The sequence below is a fragment of the Tamandua tetradactyla genome, chromosome 16, assembly GCF_023851605.1.
Source record: "Tamandua tetradactyla isolate mTamTet1 chromosome 16, mTamTet1.pri, whole genome shotgun sequence".
NCBI classification, from domain to species: Eukaryota; Metazoa; Chordata; class Mammalia; order Pilosa; family Myrmecophagidae; genus Tamandua; species Tamandua tetradactyla.
The window spans coordinates 20,885,098-20,903,328 of NC_135342.1; the positions used below are offsets into that span (position 1 = coordinate 20,885,098).

Consider the following 18,231-nt stretch of genomic DNA (forward strand, 5'->3'; position numbering starts at 1 on the left):
CACATTATCTTCTCTTTCCTAGACCAGAGTTATGGTCTCTTTGGGAGTTCCTTATAGTGAATTGATTGATGAAGAGAAAACTTGGGCCTTGTTTTCAGCTGGTTCAACACAATATGTAAGGACCCCATGAAAGTGGACAACTGTAGCACTACAGCCCCTTTCTGGGATGTCCTTGAAGAACAGTGCTGAGAGGATATCCTCCCAGTGGGTAGAACTTTGAGGACGCACCTGGTTGTTCATTTTGTTTGGAAGGAGAACTGGTCAGAGGTGCATTTTATATTGACTCATGGACTATTGCTATTGGTTTAGCTGGATGGTCAGGGACTTGGAAAGAACATAATTGGAAAATTGTTGACAAAGAAGTCTGGGGAAGAGGTATATGGATAGACCTTTCTGAGTGGGATAAAAACATGAAGATATTTGTGTCCCATGTGAACACACACTAGAGGGTGACTTCAGCAGAGGAAGGTTTTAACAATCAAGTGGATAAGATGACCCGTTCTGTAGATAACAGTCAAGCCCTTTCCCCAGCGACTCCTGTCATTACCCAATGGACTCATGAACAAAGTGGTCATGGTGGTAGGGAAGGAGGTTATGCATGGGCTCAGCAACATCGACTTCCACTCACCAAGGCTGACCTGGCTACAGTCATTGCTGAGTGCCCAATCTGCCAGCGGCAGAGCCCCATACTCAGCCTCTGATATGGTACCAAGGTGACCAGCTGGCTACGTGATGGCAGGTTGGTTACATTGGACCACTCCCTTCATGGAAGGGGCAGTGATTTGTTCTAACTGAAATAGACACATACTCTGGATATGGGTTTGCTTTCCCTGCATGCAATGCTTCTGCCAAAACTACCACCCATGGACTTACAGAATGCCTTATCCATCATCATGGTATTCCAACAACATTGATTCTGATCAAGGAACACACTTCACAGTAAATGAAACGTGGGAATGGGCACTTGCTCATGGAATTCTCTGGTCTTATCATGTTCCCTATCATCCAGAAGCAACTGGATTGATAGAAAAGTGGAATGGCCTTTTGAAAACTCAATTATGGTGCCAACTAGGTGGCAATACCTTGAACGGCTATGATAATGTTCTCCAGGAAGCTATGTATGCTCTGAATCAATATCCACTGTATGGGGCTGTTTCTACCATAGCCAGGATCCATGAGTCCAGGAACCAAGGGGTGGAAATGGGAGTGGCACCACACACTATTACCCCTAATGATCCACTAGGAAAATTTTTGCTTCCTGTCCCTGCGACCTTGAGCTCTGCTGGTCTACAGGTTTTAGTTCCAAAAGGGGAGGTGCTTCCACCAGGAGAAATAACAATTCCATTGAACTGGAATCTAAGACTGCCACCTGGTCACATTGGGTACTCATACCCCTGGATCAACAAGCCATGAGATGGATTAGATCACTGGCTAGGATGATTTCCCTGACTATCAAGGGGAAATAGGACTGCAACTACACAATGGAGGTAAAGAAGAGTTTTCCTGGAATATAGGCTATCCCCTAGGGTGTCTTTTAGTACTACCATGCCCTGTGATTAAAATCAATGGAAAAGGGCAACAACACAATCCAGGCAGGACTACTAATAGTTCTGAAACTTCAGGAATGAAGGTTTGGATCACCCCACCAGGCAAAGAACCATGGCCAACTGAAATGCGTGCTGAAGGTAAAGGGAACATCGAATGGGTAGTGAAAGAAGATTGTGATAAATATGAACAATAACCACATGGTCAGTTATAGAAACCATTAGTGTACTGCTGTTTCATTCATGTTATAGTATTTAAGTTATTAGATATAAAGTTGAAGAATGAATATTACCCAAGGACTTGCCTCTATTCTGGGGAGATTTATTTAATGTGTTTCCAATTGTATGCAGGACAGTTAAGTATTGTTAGGCAAAGAAATAATGTGTCTTTTATTGTTTTCTATTTAGAAATTAAGTATGGTTTAAGGTGATGTATATAGCTGCCAAGCTGACAAGGGGTGGACTGTCATGGTCGGGTTCATGTGTCAGCTTTGACAGCTGGTGGTGCCCGATTGTCTGGTTGGGCAAGTGTGGCCTGTCTCTTGCTGTGAGGACATTTCCGTGAATTAAGTAATGATGGTGTCAGCTGCATCCACAGCTGATTCCATTTATAATCAGCCAACTGGAGTGTCTTCTGCAATGAGTGATGTTTAATCTAGTCAATGGAAGACTTTTAAGGAGGATTCTGAAGAGACAATCTCTCTTCTGTTTCTGCTTCAGCCAGTGAGTCTCTCCTGTGTAGTTTGTTCAGACCCTCCATTAGAGTCATCAGCTTCACAGCCTGCCCTATGGATTTTGGACTCTGCATTCCCACAGTTATTTGGGACATTTTTATAGATTTTATATTTATGAATATTTCCTGTTGATTCTGTTTCTCTAGAGAGCACTAACTAATGCAAATACTTTGGCATATAATTTGAGTTTGAAGAACATTTTCTCTCAAAAGTTTGGAAGTATTGCTTCATTACCTCATAGTTTTCAGTGGTGCTGTTTAGAAATTTTGAAGCCATTGTTATTTCTTTCCCCTTAGATATGACCTGTTGAGTTCCTGGAATCTTTGGGAATCTGTTCTTTATCCCAAACATTCTGAAATCTAGATATAGGTTTATTTTAATGCATTTTTCATTAAATTAATGTCTTTTCAAAAAGTAAATTATGTGTTAGACTCTGGCAAACGATTTTGTATTAATTTCTTTGATACCGTTCTCTCCTCCATGTATATATTTCTTTCTTCTAGGGGTAGCTATTAATCAGATATCACTTGTGGAGAAGTTTTTTCTAATCTTTCTTTCTCATTTTCCACCTTCCCCAGTCTTCTAGTCATTCCTACACATAACCCTCCAACCATTCTACCAAGTACTTTATTTCTTGTCATGTTACTAATTCTCAAAAGCTGTTTTTATTCTTTTATTGTTGATTTCAGTAACATTCTACACCTGCCTCATGGATGCAATAGAATGTCATGTCTCTCTGGCAATGTTAATTACAATTTTTGCATGTTTTTCTACTTTCTTCATAAGCTCTGTCTTCCTTATGTCATTTTTTAAAAACTTTTCTATTGTATACTATACCTTATATTCAAAGAAAAGAAAGGAAAAAAACAATAGTTTTCAAAGTACTCTTCAACAAGCAATTACAGGACAGATCCTAGAGTTTGTCATGGGCTATGACACAATTATTTCCGATTTTCCTTCTAGCTGCTTCAGAACATTGGAGGCTAGGAGGAATAAGTATTTTTTATCATCACAATCAAAACTTTTTTTCTTTTTTGTGAAAAATCACATATATACAAAAAAGCAATATATTTCAAAGCACAGCACAACAATTAGTTGTAGGACTGATTTCAGACTTTGGTATGGGTTACAATTCATAGTTTTAGGTTTTTACTTCTAGCTGCTCTAAGATACTGGAGACTAAAAAGAAATATCAATATAATGATTAAACAATCATACTTGTTTGTTAAACCCTACTTTCTCTGTATAACTTCACCATCACCTTTGATATTTCCATCCTTCTCTTTAGGGGTATTGTGGCTATGGTCATTCTAAACTTTTCATATTGGAAGGGTCTGTCACTAATATGGGGTAAGGAGATGGATCTATCAGATGTTCTGGAGGGGTCGGGCTAGGTTTCAGGAATTACCTGGACCAGGGAATCATCTGGAGGTAGTATGTTTTTGGAAAGTTATCCTAATGCGTGGAACCCTTGTAGAATCTTATATATTTCCTAGGTGTTCTTTAGGATTGGCTGGAATGGTTTTGGTTAGGATTTGACAGGTTATTATAGGTAGCAATGTCTAATTGAAGCTTGCATAAGACTGACCTCCAGAGTAGCCTCTTGACTCTGTTTTAACTCTCTCAGTCACTAATACCTTATTTGTCACAATTCTTTTTCCCCATTTGGTCATGATGATATTGTTGATCCCATGGTGCCAAGCATAGACTTATCCCTGGGAGTCATCTTCCATGCTGCCAGGGAGACTTTCACCCCAGGATGTCATGTCTCACATAGGGGGGAGGGCAATGATTTCACTTGCAGAGTTGGATTTAGAGAGAAAGGCCACATCTGAGTAACTAAAGAGGTCCTCCAGAAATAACACTTAGACATACCTATAGGTAGGCTAAGCTTATATACTGCATATATAAGCTTCACAAGAGCAAGCCTCAAGATCAAGGGCTTGGCCTATTGATTTGGGTGTCGCTAATGTTTGACACAGTATCAGGATTTCCCATGTGGTAAAGTTTAATAGTTCCATATTTTTTCTCCCATGCTTCAAGGTACTTTGCCAATATTTTAAAATTATCTGCTTAATATATTCTAGGATATATCCAGGCATTACATTAAGCTATACAGGATTAAGGGCCCTCATTCTTATTCTGGGCTTTCTGTGTTTCAATTGTTTAAATGAGCTATCCAGAAAGGTTGAGTTATATCATGTGCTACAGAAAATTTAGGCTCTGGACAAAACAAACTTTCCTTCCTTTGGTCTCAAAGAGTAGGTGAGGTTCTAAAATACAGACAATGTCTTCTGTGTTCTGAATTATTTTTAATCCCAACCTGATCAGTTTTGTTCTTATCTCTAAATACCAGGTTGTAGAAATATAAAACATCCTCTCAGAATCCAGAAATAATAATTACCATTCTTGACTAAATGTGTCTGCTATAAAAGTTTACAATCTAGGCCCCTGTTTTCTTATTAGCATTTTCTAAAGGAGACCATTCAAAGCTTTCTCTCTTGTTTCTGGATTATTTTACCTCATCCAATGTCCCACAGGTTCATTCACAATGTTGCATGCCTCACAATTTTGTTCCTTTTTGTAGTAGCACAATATTCAATCATATGTACACAGTACACACCATCATTAACCAATCTACTTCTCAGTCAATGCATCTTTCAGCCACTGAATTCATTAGGCATCATGTATAATTCCAAAATCCACAGTCTCAATTTAGATAATTTCATTGTTCCCAAGAGAAAGATAACCAATAAACACACCCACAAAAAGGGAAATTTAATAAGTTGCTAGTTTACAGTTCTAAGGCCAAGAAAATGTTCCAATTAAAACAAGTCTATAGAAATGTCCAATCAAAGGCACCCAGGGAAAGATACCTTGGTTCAAGAAGGCTGATGACGTTCAGGATTTCTTTCTCAAGTGGAAGGGCACATGGTGAACAAAGAGTTTCTCTCGCATCTGGAAAGGCACATGGTGAACAGGGTCAGGGTTCCTCTCTTATCTGGAAGGGCACATGGTGAGCATGGTGTCATCTGCAAGCTTCTTCTCCTGGCTTCCTGTTTCATGAAGCTACCCAGGAGGCATGTTCTTCTTCATCTCCAAAGGTCGCTGACTGGTGGACTCTGCTTCTCCTGGTTATGTTGTTCTGCTATGCTCTCTCTGATTTGCCTTCATTCTCCAAAATGTTTCTTCTTTTATAGGACTTCAGAAACTTATCAAGGCCCACCCAAATGGGTGGACACATGTCATCACCTAATCCATCTTAATAACCACTCTTGATTAAATCACATCTCCAGGGAGATGATCTAACTACAGTTAAATAGGGTTTAGAAGAAATGGCTGCCTTTACAAAATGGGATTAGGATTAAAACATGACTTTTCTAGGGGACATACATCCTTTCAAACCAACACACTCACCAAGGAGGAAATCTAAACTTCCCCTTAACTCTTGTCCCTTCCCCCATTAGTTACCTCTGCCATTGCTGTGGTAGTGCTGATGGCTTCCTGTTAAACATAGCCCATAACATCCGATAGCAGTTTTCCCCCTATACCCTGAACTTAAACTCTCTTTGCACAAGAATCATATCTTTGAAGTAGTTCATGCTCACCTTCAATATGGTAATATTAATTATAGACTCACTAGTGAACTGCCTTCACTGCTATCTATTCCCTTACATTTGAGTTCAATCTCATTATCTAACTGTTCACCCATCTCTAGCTTCAATGTATCTTTAAGTCCCCTATATTCTTTATTATAAGCCTCCAATTTTACCTTTACCATGGTCATACAAGTGGAGTCATACAGTATCTATCCTTTTGTGTCTGGCTTATGTCACTCAGCAGTATGTCTTAAAGGCACATTATTCTTGTCATGTGCTTCAGGGCATCATTTCATCTTACTGCTATATAATATTCCATCACATGCATATACCACATTTTGTTAATATGTTAAATTTTTAAACGCTTGTTTTTGTCTTTTTCTTCAGGATAGAATATTTCTTCAGGTGCCTGCTAATCCTTAGTTGTCTACTAATATTAAATAATGAGTCTTTTAAAAGCTGATTCAAATTACATGTGGTAGGACAAGACTTGTATTACATGGGTCAATTGGGTTATTACACGGGTCCTGCCATTTCAGTAGAGCAACACCAAGTGTCAAAATAAGTAGGCCTGACTTCCAGGCCAAGATGGCAGCTTAACAATGTGCGCATTTTAGTTTGTCCTCCATAAAAACTACTAAATAACCAGAAACAGTACAGAACAACTCCTGGGCCATGTCAATGACTGGACACACAGCGTACCCCAGTCTGGACTAACTGGACCGGCTGCAAGCCCCCCCCCCCCAGAACCATGAGTTCCCCAAGCTGCCACAGTCAGCACCCCACCCCCACAGGCTGCTTCCCAGAGGGGACAGGAAAGGTACTTTACCAGCAGCAGGGGCTGAGCCCAACTAAACGCCAATTGTGGAATTAATTAACAAGTTCTGACTACCAAAAATAGGCCCCCAGCTCAGGTGAACCTGGTCAAAGTGGAGGTCGCTGATTTTTGCCCCAGAGCTGAGGGAGCAGGGCTGACAGAAAAAGGAAAAAAAAGGAAACAGAGGTTTTTGTAGCTATGTTTCACAAAGGCTTGACTGCCTCTGGATTCAGTGGCAGGACTTCTCAGGCTGCAACTGCCTCAGACATAGACAGAAACAAGGTTGTTTGAGAGCTTGTCTGGAGACTTTGCCTTCCACAGGGGAGGGGTGAAGCCCAACTCAGGTGGAATCCCTCCCTCAAGGAATTCAGACACCAGGGCTTGGTAATTTGAAGCCATTAAAACCAGCCTACAACCTCTCCTCCATCTCCACCACGTTCCCACCAGGGAGAGTCTGCCAAAGTTAAAGGTACTGCATCATCTTATGCTGGTGGGACCTGCAGGCAGACAAGCACCACATACTGGGCAGGATAAGAAAAACAGAGCCCAGAGACTTCACAGGAAATTCTTTCAACCTGCTGGGTCTCACCCTCAGGGAAAACCGATGCAGGTGACTCTTTCCTCCTGATAGGAGGCCAGTTTGGTCTGGGAAAATCCGGCTGGGGTCTATAATACCTAAGTAGACCCTCTTAAGTGTGTGTGTGTGGGGGGGAAGGCACCATACAAGCAGGGCAAGAAACAAGAAAACAAGAACTGAAAAATTCTCCTCTGTTAAACAAAACTTAAGCTAGAGGTCCAGATAAAGCTGAACTGAATGTCAAAGAACAGATAGACAACAAATTCATCCAGCAAGAAAACACTAGGTAAAAAAAGTGAAAGCAATCTCCAGAATAAACTATCAAGGTAATTAAATGCCTAGACGCCAGCAAAAAATAATAAATCACACTCGGAAAATTGAAGATATGGCCCAGTCAAAGGAACAAACCAACAATTCAAATGACATACAGGAGCTGAAACAATTAATTCAGAATATACAAACAGATATGGAAAAGCTCATCAAAAACCAAATCAATGAATTGAGGGAGGATATAAAGAAGGCAAAGAATGAACAAAAAGAAGAAATTGAAAGTCTGAAAAAACAAATCACAGAACTTGTGGGAATGAAAGGCATGGTAGAGGAGATAAAAAAAAAACAATGGAAACTTACAATGGTAGATTTCGAGAGACAGAACATAGGATTAGTGAACTGGAGGATGGAAATCCAACAAGAAAGAGAAACTATAGGGAAAAAATGGAAAAATATGAGCAGGGACTCAGGGAATTGAATGATAATATGAAGTGCACAAATATACATATTGTGGGTGTCCCAGAAGGAGAAGAGAAGGGAAAAGGAGGAGAAAAACTAATGGAGGAAATTATCACTGAAAATTTCCCAACTCTTATGAAAGACTTAAAATTACAGATCCAAAAAGTACAGTGTACCTCAAAGAGAATAGACCCAAATAGAAGTACGCAAGACATTCACTAATCAATATGTCAGAGGTCAAAGAGAAAGAGAGAATCTTGAAAGCAGCAAGAGAAAAGCAATCCATCACATACAAGGGAAGCCCAATAAGACTATGCATAGATTTCTCAGCAGAAATCATGGAGGTGAGAAGAAAGTGGGATGATATATTTAAATTATTAAAAGAGGAAAACTGCCAACCAAGAATTCTATATCCAGCAAAACTGTCCTTCAAAAATGAGGAGAAATTAAAACATTTTCAGACAAAAAAATCACTGAGAGAATTTGTGACCAAGAGACCAGCTCTGCAAGAAATACTATAGGGACCACTAGAGATAGATTCGAAAAGACAGAAGAGAGAGGTATGAAGAGTGTAGAAAGGAAGACTAAGAGTAAAGGTTAAAAGAAGGAAAATTAGATATGACTTATAAAATCCAGAAGGCAAAAATAGTAGAAGAAAGTACTACCTGTGCAGTAATAACACTAAATATTAATGGATTAAACTCCCCAATCAAAAGACATAGACTGGCAGAATGGATTAAAAAACAGGACCCATCTATATGTTGTCTCTATTCAAAGGACATGAGTGCAAGGACACAGATGGACATTTGCACACCAATGTTTATAGCAGCATTATTTACAATTAACAAGAGATGGAAACAGCCAAAATGTCCATCAACAGACAGGTAGCTAAACAAACTGTGGCATATACATATGATGGAATATTATGCAGCTGTAAGACAGAATAAAGTTATGAAGTATGTATCAACAGGGATGGACCTTAAGAACATTATGCTGAGCGAGATTTGCCAAAAACAAAAGGACAAATACTGTATGGTCTCACTGATATGAACTGACATTAGTGAACAAACTTGGAATATTTCATTGGTGACAGAGACCTTCAGGAGATAGAAATAGGGTAAGATATTGAGTACTTGGAGCTGAATGGATACAGATTGTGCAACAGGACTGAATATAAAAATTCAGAAATGGACAGCACAATACTACCTAACTGTAATACAATTATGTTAAAACACTGAATGAAGCTGAATGTGAGAATGATAGAGGGAGGAGGGCTGGAGGCATAAATGAAATCACAAAGAAATATAGACAATAAAGATTGAGATGGTATAATTTAGGAATGCCTGGAGTGTATAATGATAGTGACTAAATGTACAAATTTTAGAAATGTTTTTGCATGAGGATAAACAAAGATATCATTACTGCATGGAGCTGAAAATAGATGGTAATTAATATTTTAAAATTTCAACTTATGTGTGAGACTAAAGCAAAAAATGTTTATTTGGTACAAAATTTATATTTTGACTAGTGCATCTCCTAATATAACTTATGTAGATAGTTGGTTGAACAACCTAAGTACATAGAACCTTGAGTAGGACATGAGATTTTGTTGATTTGTCCTGAGTGATGCCCCGATGAATCCCAGAGTGATTTGATCAGTGAATGGAAAAGTATTTGCAAAGACCCCTTTAGGGAATGAGGAGAATGGGGGGAAATTCAACTCCCCTAGTTGAATTCTTGATATTCTCACAAGCAGTGTGGACAACCAAGGCTATAGGCTGAGCCTCTGCCATGCCAGAGACTTGGGTTCAATTCCCAGAGCCTGCCCGTGTATCTTTAAAGTAATAATAATAGTTAGGCCCTCTTTTCTTGGGTTATGCATTTCTGCAAGGAGTAAAGCTCATATTTGCTGATCTGGGAGGCAATATTCAAAGAGAAAATAACTAATTGTGGTAGTTAGGTTCAGATGTCAACTTGGCCAGCTGAACTTGCCTAGTTCTGTTGCTGTGGACAGGAGCTAATGGCATGTGAAGCTCATCTGTCACTGATTACATCTGCAGTAGGCTGGGAAGTGTGCCTGCTGCAATGAATGATGTTTGTCTTATTGGATGGATGCTTAAATGAAAGAGCTTAATGCAGCACAGCCAAAGCAGCTCAGCATACTTCATCTCAGCACTCATAACACAGCACTCACAACTCAGCCCAGGCCTTTGGAGATTCAGAAAGGAATCACCCCACCGAAAGTTGTTGGAACCCAGAGGACTGGAGAGAAGGCCAGCAGAGATTGGCCCTGTGCCTTCCTGTGTAAGAAAGAACTTCAGTTGGAAATTAGCTGCTTTTCCTCTGAAGAACTATGTTTTTAACAAAATAAATCCCCTTTTATTAAAAGCCAATCCATCTCTGGTGTGTTGCATCCTGACCACCTTGGTAAACTAGAACAGATTTGGTACCAGAGGAGTAGGATGCTGCTGCTGTTTGCAAATGCCATATATGGTGCAACAGTTTTTTGTACGGATAAGGGGAAGACTTTGAAAGAACTGTGAAGAGAATGATGGAGAAGTCCTGGAGTGCTTGAAGAGACTGTTGGTGTAAATGGAACCACTGCCAATCTGGACAAAGGGGGACACAAAAGGGGAAAATTAGAGTTTGCATAGTGAGAACCATGGAAGCTCAGATCTGAAGGCAAGAAACCTGGGGCCAGGAGAGTGGACCCACCTGTATATATGGAGAGGGTGAGTGTTCTAGCCTGCTAGCTGCCAGAAAGCAATATACCAGAAACAGAATGGCTTTTAAAAAGGGGGAATTTACTAAGTTGTCAGTTTACAGTTCTAAGGCTGAGAAAATGTCCCAATTAAAGCAAGTATATAGAAATGTCCAATGAAAGGCATCCAGGGAAAGATACCTTGGTTCAAGAAGGTCGATGAAGTTCAGGATTTCTCTTTCAAGTGAAAGGCACATGGCAAACACAGGGTATCTCTCTCAGCTGGAAGAGCACATAGCAAATATGGCAACATCTGCTAGCTTTCTCTGCTGGCTTCCTGTTTCATAAAGCTCCCCAGAAGACATTTTCCTTCTTTATCTCCAAAGGTCACTGGCTGGTGGGCTCTGCATCTCATAGCTACGTCACTCCTCTCTGCTCTCTCTGAATCTCTCCTTCTCCAAAATGTTTCCTCTTTTATAGGACTCCAGTAAACCAATCAAGACCCACCCAAATGGGTGGAGACATACCTCCTCTAATCCATCTTAACAACCACTCTTGATTGGGTTACATCTCCAGGAAGATGATCTAATTACATGCAGTATTGAATAGGACTTTTCTGCCTTTACAAAATGGGATTTTGATTAAAACATGGTTTTCAAGGGTACATATCTCCTTTCAAACCAGCACATTCCACCCTCTGGACCCTACAAAAGACATGCTTTTCCCATATACAAAATACATTAATTTCATAACAATATAAGAAATCCTTAAACAATTTCAGTAGCAATACAAATGAAATACAAAGTTAGAAACAATACAAACTCCTATCAAAGTCAGTTACAGGCATGGTTTGTTCTCAGGCAAAATTCTCCTCTGGCTCTGGACCTGTGGAACTCAGAACAAGTTATTTGCTGCCAATATACATAGGAGGAACAGTCATAAGATACAAATATGCATTTCCATAGGGAGGAAGGAACACAGGGGTCACCGGACCCATACAGTTTCAAAAACCCACAGGGCAAAGTCCATTAGATTTCAAAGTCTGAGCATCATTTATCTTTGGGGCTTTAGAAAGCAACAGCCCCATCCTTTCCAAAGGCCTATGCAGAGGCCTGCCTGTCTCTGAACCCAACTATGGTGGACATTGGAGAGACCACCTTTTTCTCAGCTCCACCCTCTCTAAGCATTGGGGCTGCACCCAGGTCCTCTGTCATCTCCAGGACACACACTCAACCCCACCATGTGGTGGCAGCCAGGCTCTCCCCAAACCCCAAGGAATGTGCTTCACCCTCTCCAAGGCCTGAGGCAGCCTGACTCTTCCACTGCAATGAGGTGGAAGGCCCATCCTCTGCCTTTGAGGCAAACTCATCCTCTTCATGGGCCTGGGAGGGTCTGCTCTCCTGGCCTGAGGCTTCTTGACTTCAGACCTCAGTCTCCATGGTTTTGCCTCTGAAGTTATTTTTCCTCCAGTGTGTCCATTCTCTGAACTCCGTAGTCCAGACTGACAGCAGCTCTGTCTATATAGGTCCCACAGTACTCTCATTGGCTTTCTATGCAGTAGCCTTGGATCGTACCCATCAGATATAAGGAGTTTCCACAAATCCTTCCTGATAACCCCATGTCCAATACTGGCTTTCCTTGAAATGGCTGACTGGTTTCACATCTGGCCAAATCCTCACATGGAGCACTATTCTCTGGGGTCTTCTTCCCTGGAAGCCCAGAATTTCCCAGGACATCAATTTCTAGTTTCTTTGTACCCAAGAGTTCAGCTTTCAGCTTATCTCTGTCCTGTTGCATTTCACTATAAGCTGTGAGGAGAAACCAGGCTGCACTTCCCACATTTAATTTGGAGATCTCTTCTGCTAAATATCCAAGTTCATGGCTTTTAAAATCTGCCTTCCAGCCAAAGCCACGGTCAATTTTGCCAGATTATCTACCATTTTAAAACAAGGTTCATCTTCCTTCCAGTCTATAATAACACATGCCTCATTTCTGTCTAAAGCTTTATCAGAAGTGTCTTTAGAGTCCACATTTCTACCAACAGTCTCTTCAAAGCATTCTAGGCCTTTTCTATCAAGCTTCTCACAACTCTTCCAGAATCTTCCCCTTATCCATTTAGAAAGCTTTTCCAACATGTTTGGTATTTGCAAACCATGGCTGCACCCCACTCCTGGTACCAAAATCTGTTCTAGTTTGTTAGCTGCCAGAATGCAATATGCCAGAAACAGAATGGCTTTTTAAAAGGGGGGATTTAATAAGTTGCTAGTTTACAGTTCTAAGGCTGAGAAAATGCCCCAATTAAAGCAAATCTATAGAAATGTCCAATGAAAGGGCATCCAGGGAAAGATACCTTGGTTCAAGATGGCTGATGAAGTTCCAGGTGTCTCTCTCAAGTGGAAGGCACATGGCGAACACAGGGTTTCTCTCTTGGCTGGAAGGGCACACGGCAAATATGGCATCATCTGCTAGCTTTATCTGCTGGCTTCCTGTTTTGTAAAGCTTCCTGGGAGGCATTTTCCTTCTTCAACTCCAAAGGTCGCTGGCTGGTGGACTCTGCATCTTGTGGTTGTCATTCTGCTCTGCTCTCTCTGAATCTCTCCTTCTCCAAAACGTTTCCTGTTTTATAGGACTCCAGTAAACCAATCAAGACCCACCCAAATGGGTGGAGGCACACCTCCTCTAATCCAGCTTAACGACCACTCTTGATTGGGTTATATCTCCAGGGAGACTATCTAATTACATGCAGTATTGAATAGGGATTATTCTGCCTTTGCAAAATGGGATTTTGATTAAAACATGGCTTTTCAAGGGTACATGCATCCTTTTAAACTGGCACAGTGAGTTTTCCCTGAAAGCAGAGTATGAGCCTTTATTGCAGTGGAAGAGTCATGCCACTTCAGGCCTTAGAGAAGGTAAAGCATGCCCCTTGGGGATGGGGAAGATCCCAGCTGCCACCACATGGAGGGGTTGAGCATGTGCCCTAGAAATGGCAGAGAGCCCAGGTGTGGACCCGATGCTTGGAGAGGGTGGAGCATAGAAAATGGTGGTCTCTTCAATGTCCCCTGAAGTTGATTCAGAAAGAGGTGGGCCACTGTATAGTCCCCTGGAAAGGGTGGGTCTGCCACTTTCTAAAACCAAAGGATAAACGACTTTCAGACTTTGAAATCCAATGGTCTTTGCCTTGTGGGTGTTCAGAATTGTCTGGGTCTTATGACTCCTGTAGTCCTTCCAATTTATCCCTATGGAAATGAAAACCTGTATCCTGTGACTGTCCCTCCTTTGCATACTGGCACCAGGTAACTTGTTTTGAAGTTCATAGGTCCACAGGCAGAAGAGAAATTTTTTGCCACTTTAATATCATTTAAGGTGATGTGTATAGTTGCCAAGTGGACAAGGGGTGGACATGTGGTAGTTAGGTTCAGGTGTCAATTTGGCCAGCGGAAGGTGCCTAGTTCTGTTGCTGCGGACATGAGCCAATGGCATGTGAAGCTAATCTGTCACTGATTACATCTGCAGTAGGCTAGGAGGCATGCCTGCTGCAATAAATGATATTTGTCTTAGTTGGATGGATGCTTAAATGAGAGAGCTTAATGCAGTCAACCCCAAGCAGTTCAGCATACATCATCTCAGCAATCACAGCTTAGCCCAGACCTTTGGAGATACAGAAAGGATTCACTCTGGGGAAGTTTTTGGGATTCCAAGGACTGGAGAGAAGGCCAGTAGAGATCACCCTGTGCCTTCCTGTGTAAGAAAGAACCTCAGTTGAAAGTTAGCTGCCTTTCCTCTGAAGAACTGTATGTTTTTAACTAAATAAATCCCCTTTTATTAAAAGCCAATCCATCTCTGGTGTGTTGCATTCTGACAGCTTTGGTAAAAGAAAATTGAAGTAAGTCACATGACTGAAATTGCATATTAAGCAATAACCAGACTAAGTTTTAGATGAGTCCACAGTTAAGCCACGGTTATCTTCCAAACATTCAATTGAATATTTCTTCTTTGACTACTCAGAGGGGTCAAATATTGGGTTCTTAAAAATTGTTGAATAAGTAGTAGTTATTTGTTTTTAAAAAACCTATTTGGAGATTTTTGCTCTGCCACAATTGATAAAGTAGTTTCTGAAGACACAAGTATCATGGATGATGAGCACAAAGGGACAGAAAGCTGAAAAAAAAGCAGCCAGGAATGTACTAGTGTTCAGTAGTCACAGACTTGGACTGTTGAACTACATCATGTAAAGTGATAAAATGGAGGTGAGAGAATAAAATAAAACAAATGAGCCCACCAGAAGCAGGATAGCGTAAGTGGCAATCACCTCTGGGGATGCTCTGGGGGAGAAACTGGTGTGGTAAATGTATTGGACTCTCTGCTTATGTCTTTGCAGCAAGAGCACTATGGAGCCACTGGCCCAGCCCATGGGTCCCAAACATAGACTATCAAGGAAGGAAAATAAGAATGCATGGAGTGGAGAGAGTAAGTGTATCAGACACTCTTACAGAACACAATCCAAAATTCTTTTGTGCAATGTTGGTAGTCTTCCTTGAGTGAGTCACTCTTATTGGCTCAATAATATATATATATATATATATATATATATATATATATATTTTTTTTTTTTTTACATGGGCAGGCACCGGGAATCGAACCTGGGTCCTCTGGTAAGACAGGCAAGCGTTCTTGCCACTGAGCCACCATGGCCTGCCCACAGCTCAATAATATTTATCATGAGATGAATAATCCAACAGAGACTACAGAAAGATTTAACAAACTGAGGGACTTTCAGCTTAAATTGTACCTACCAGAAATTGCTAGGGCTTACTGTGATAGCCTGGAAACCACTCAAGAGGCAGGTAGTGCAAAGAGAAATTCCCTGAGCCATTCTGTGAATAAAAAAGCTAAGTTTACATTCAACATCTCCCAGGAAATATTTAATTGCTAAAGCAGCCAGTGTCTGTGGAATTCCCCTAGATAAAAGGACTAGGGAGTTTGCTAGGTTAAGATGGCTGATAACTAGATCTGTGGGTCTCTGACTGTGTTTAGGGAAGAAAGCCAATATATAAAGATAAGGAGTAAGAAATCCCCTAGGAGCCCAATACCAGTCTGAAAGAGGAAGAGAATCCCTGTTATCAACTCATCAGAAGTCATAATGTCAATTTTCAGAAGAAGTTTATTTTACTCCAAGTCAGAAGAATCTAGAGAGAGAAGGGTGTATATTACTTTCTTTAGTATGACAAATCCAGTATTAACAACTTTTCACAGTAACTCATATTTTACAATGTCCTTCATATTATTAAATGTACAAATGTTTAATCAAACTACATTGAAAGAGTAAAAGAGTATAAGGATATATACCTATGAATGACATTTGTCTAAAGCACAGGCTGCACAATGGCAGAAATTGGGCAGTATTTCTTTCCTTTTGCCCAATCTGTGGTTTAAAATTTTTAATTATATGCCTACTTTTAAACAACTTGGAGTTTTGTTGTTTTCTCTTAAGAATTAGAAAATGGCAAAGGCCTGGCTAGTGTTCTCCCATGATAAATTGTTGATGGAACTAGGTAATGTCACCTCCATTTGACCAGGCTGGAACCCCCTAATTCATTATATTCTCCACCAAACTACCTTTATGTATTTCTGTTAATGGCTTGGCCCTATGGGAATTTGAATTGTCAATAGCCTTTTTATATATAAATAATTTTAGGTGATAGAATCATATAGTGTGTATCCCTGGTCCTGGTTGCAGAGGGAGCAGAATGACCCTCATGCACATGCTGGGAGCACGTTTATCTGGCTCAGTCTGTCTACTGGTGGCCTGAAGTACTTGCCATCCCAGAACTTGTCCTGCATATAGAAGGCAACTCATAGAAATCTCCAGAAAATTCTGTTGGAGAGCAGTGAAGTATATGCCTGGGACAAGAGGTTGCTGTCTATAGGACATATAGTGCAGTGCCCAGGATCCTGAAGAAACAAACTACTTCTTAGGAAGATGAGACATTTGTATGCTGGGGCCAAGTGCACATAACCCAGGCAAGACTTGCAGAAATAATCAGGGAGGTCCCTATGCTTTGGCCTAGAGTTATTATCATATAACTCATGATATGAATAAACCTTGAAGGAAAGCACTTGTACAAATTAATTGGCAAAGACTGAGAAAGTTGTTTTATTTTTCCTTTTTTTATTAGCTTGTGGCATTCAAAGAAATCTTGGTCAAACACTAGATAGATGAAAGCTTAAGTGACAGACACTTCACAGTCTAAATTCCAGTGATAACACATTAAAATATCAGAATGTCCAGGTTTCAACAAAAGATTATAAAACATATAAAGAAATGGGAAGTGATGGCCCAGACATAGGAAAATATTAAAGCATTAAAAACCTTCAGTGGGGAGAATCAGACTCAGGACATATCAGACAAAGACTTTTTTAAAATGGTCCTAAATATGCTTAAAGAGCTAAAGAGAATATTGGCAAAGAACTAAGGAAATCAGGAAAATGATACCTGAACATAAAAAAATCAAGTGAGAGATGGAAATTATGAAAAGGAACCAAACAGAAATGAAGACCACAGTCACAGAAATTTAAAATTCCCTAGAGAGGTTTAACAGCATATTGTAGATGTCTGAAGAAAGAATCAGTGACTTTCTTCATCTGTCTAAGGTGTGGAAAGTGGAAAGAATGAAGAAAAATGAACAGAGCTCAGAAAATCTGTGAGACACCATCAAGCATACCAATACAGTGGGAGATCAAGAAGAACAACAGAGAGATTAAAAGCAGAAAGGATATGCAAATAAACAATGACTGAACACTCCAAATTTAACAGAAGACATGAATATACACATTCAAGATGCTCAACAAAGTCCAAACAGGATAAACCCAACAGACACACACCACACCATGTTTTAACCATGCCAAAGATAAAAAGAGAAATCTGAAAGCCACAATAGAGAAGGAACATGTCACATTCAAGGGAGACTTTATAAGATTAAGAGTTGATTTCTCATTGAAAACCAGAGAGGCAAAAAGGCAGTGGGATGACATATTTAAAGTGCCAAATGCAAAAAATTGCCAACCAGGAATTCTTTATTATCAAAACTATCCTTCAAAAATGAGGGAATCCAGATTGATTTGAACAGTCAATAAAAAACAATTTGCAAAGCCCCCTTGGGGGAATGGTGAGAAAAGAGGAAAACTCAACTTCCCCAAGTACAGAATTCTTGATATTCTCACAAGCAGTGGGGACAACCAAAGCAATAGGTGGAGCCCTGGATCTGGGGGGTTGTTCATATGAAACTTAACCCCACAAAATATGGGCTAAGCCTGCTTAAAATTAGGCCTAAGAGTCACCCTCAGAGAACGTCTTTCATTGCCCAGATGTGGCCTCTCTCTCAGCCAACACAACAAGCAAACTCACTGCCCTCCCCTCTCTATGGGGGACATGACTCCCAGGGGTGTGGAACTTCCTGGCAACATGGGACAGAAAACCTAGAATGAGCTGGGACTCAGCATCAAAGGATTGAGAAAACTTTCTCAACC

At 40.4% G+C, this 18,231-nt stretch overlaps 1 long non-coding RNA gene across 3 annotated transcripts in view; it reads left to right on the forward strand.

Moving 5' to 3' along the window:
- LOC143659056 (uncharacterized) overlaps positions 1-18,231 on the forward strand; it is an 82,491-nt gene that overhangs the window by 56,299 nt on the left and 7,961 nt on the right. For all 3 annotated transcript variants that reach the window (XR_013163415.1, XR_013163413.1, XR_013163414.1), the window contains exon 2: positions 15,083-15,171. This is a non-coding gene — a long non-coding RNA (uncharacterized LOC143659056). The remainder of the gene's footprint in view (positions 1-15,082; positions 15,172-18,231) is intronic.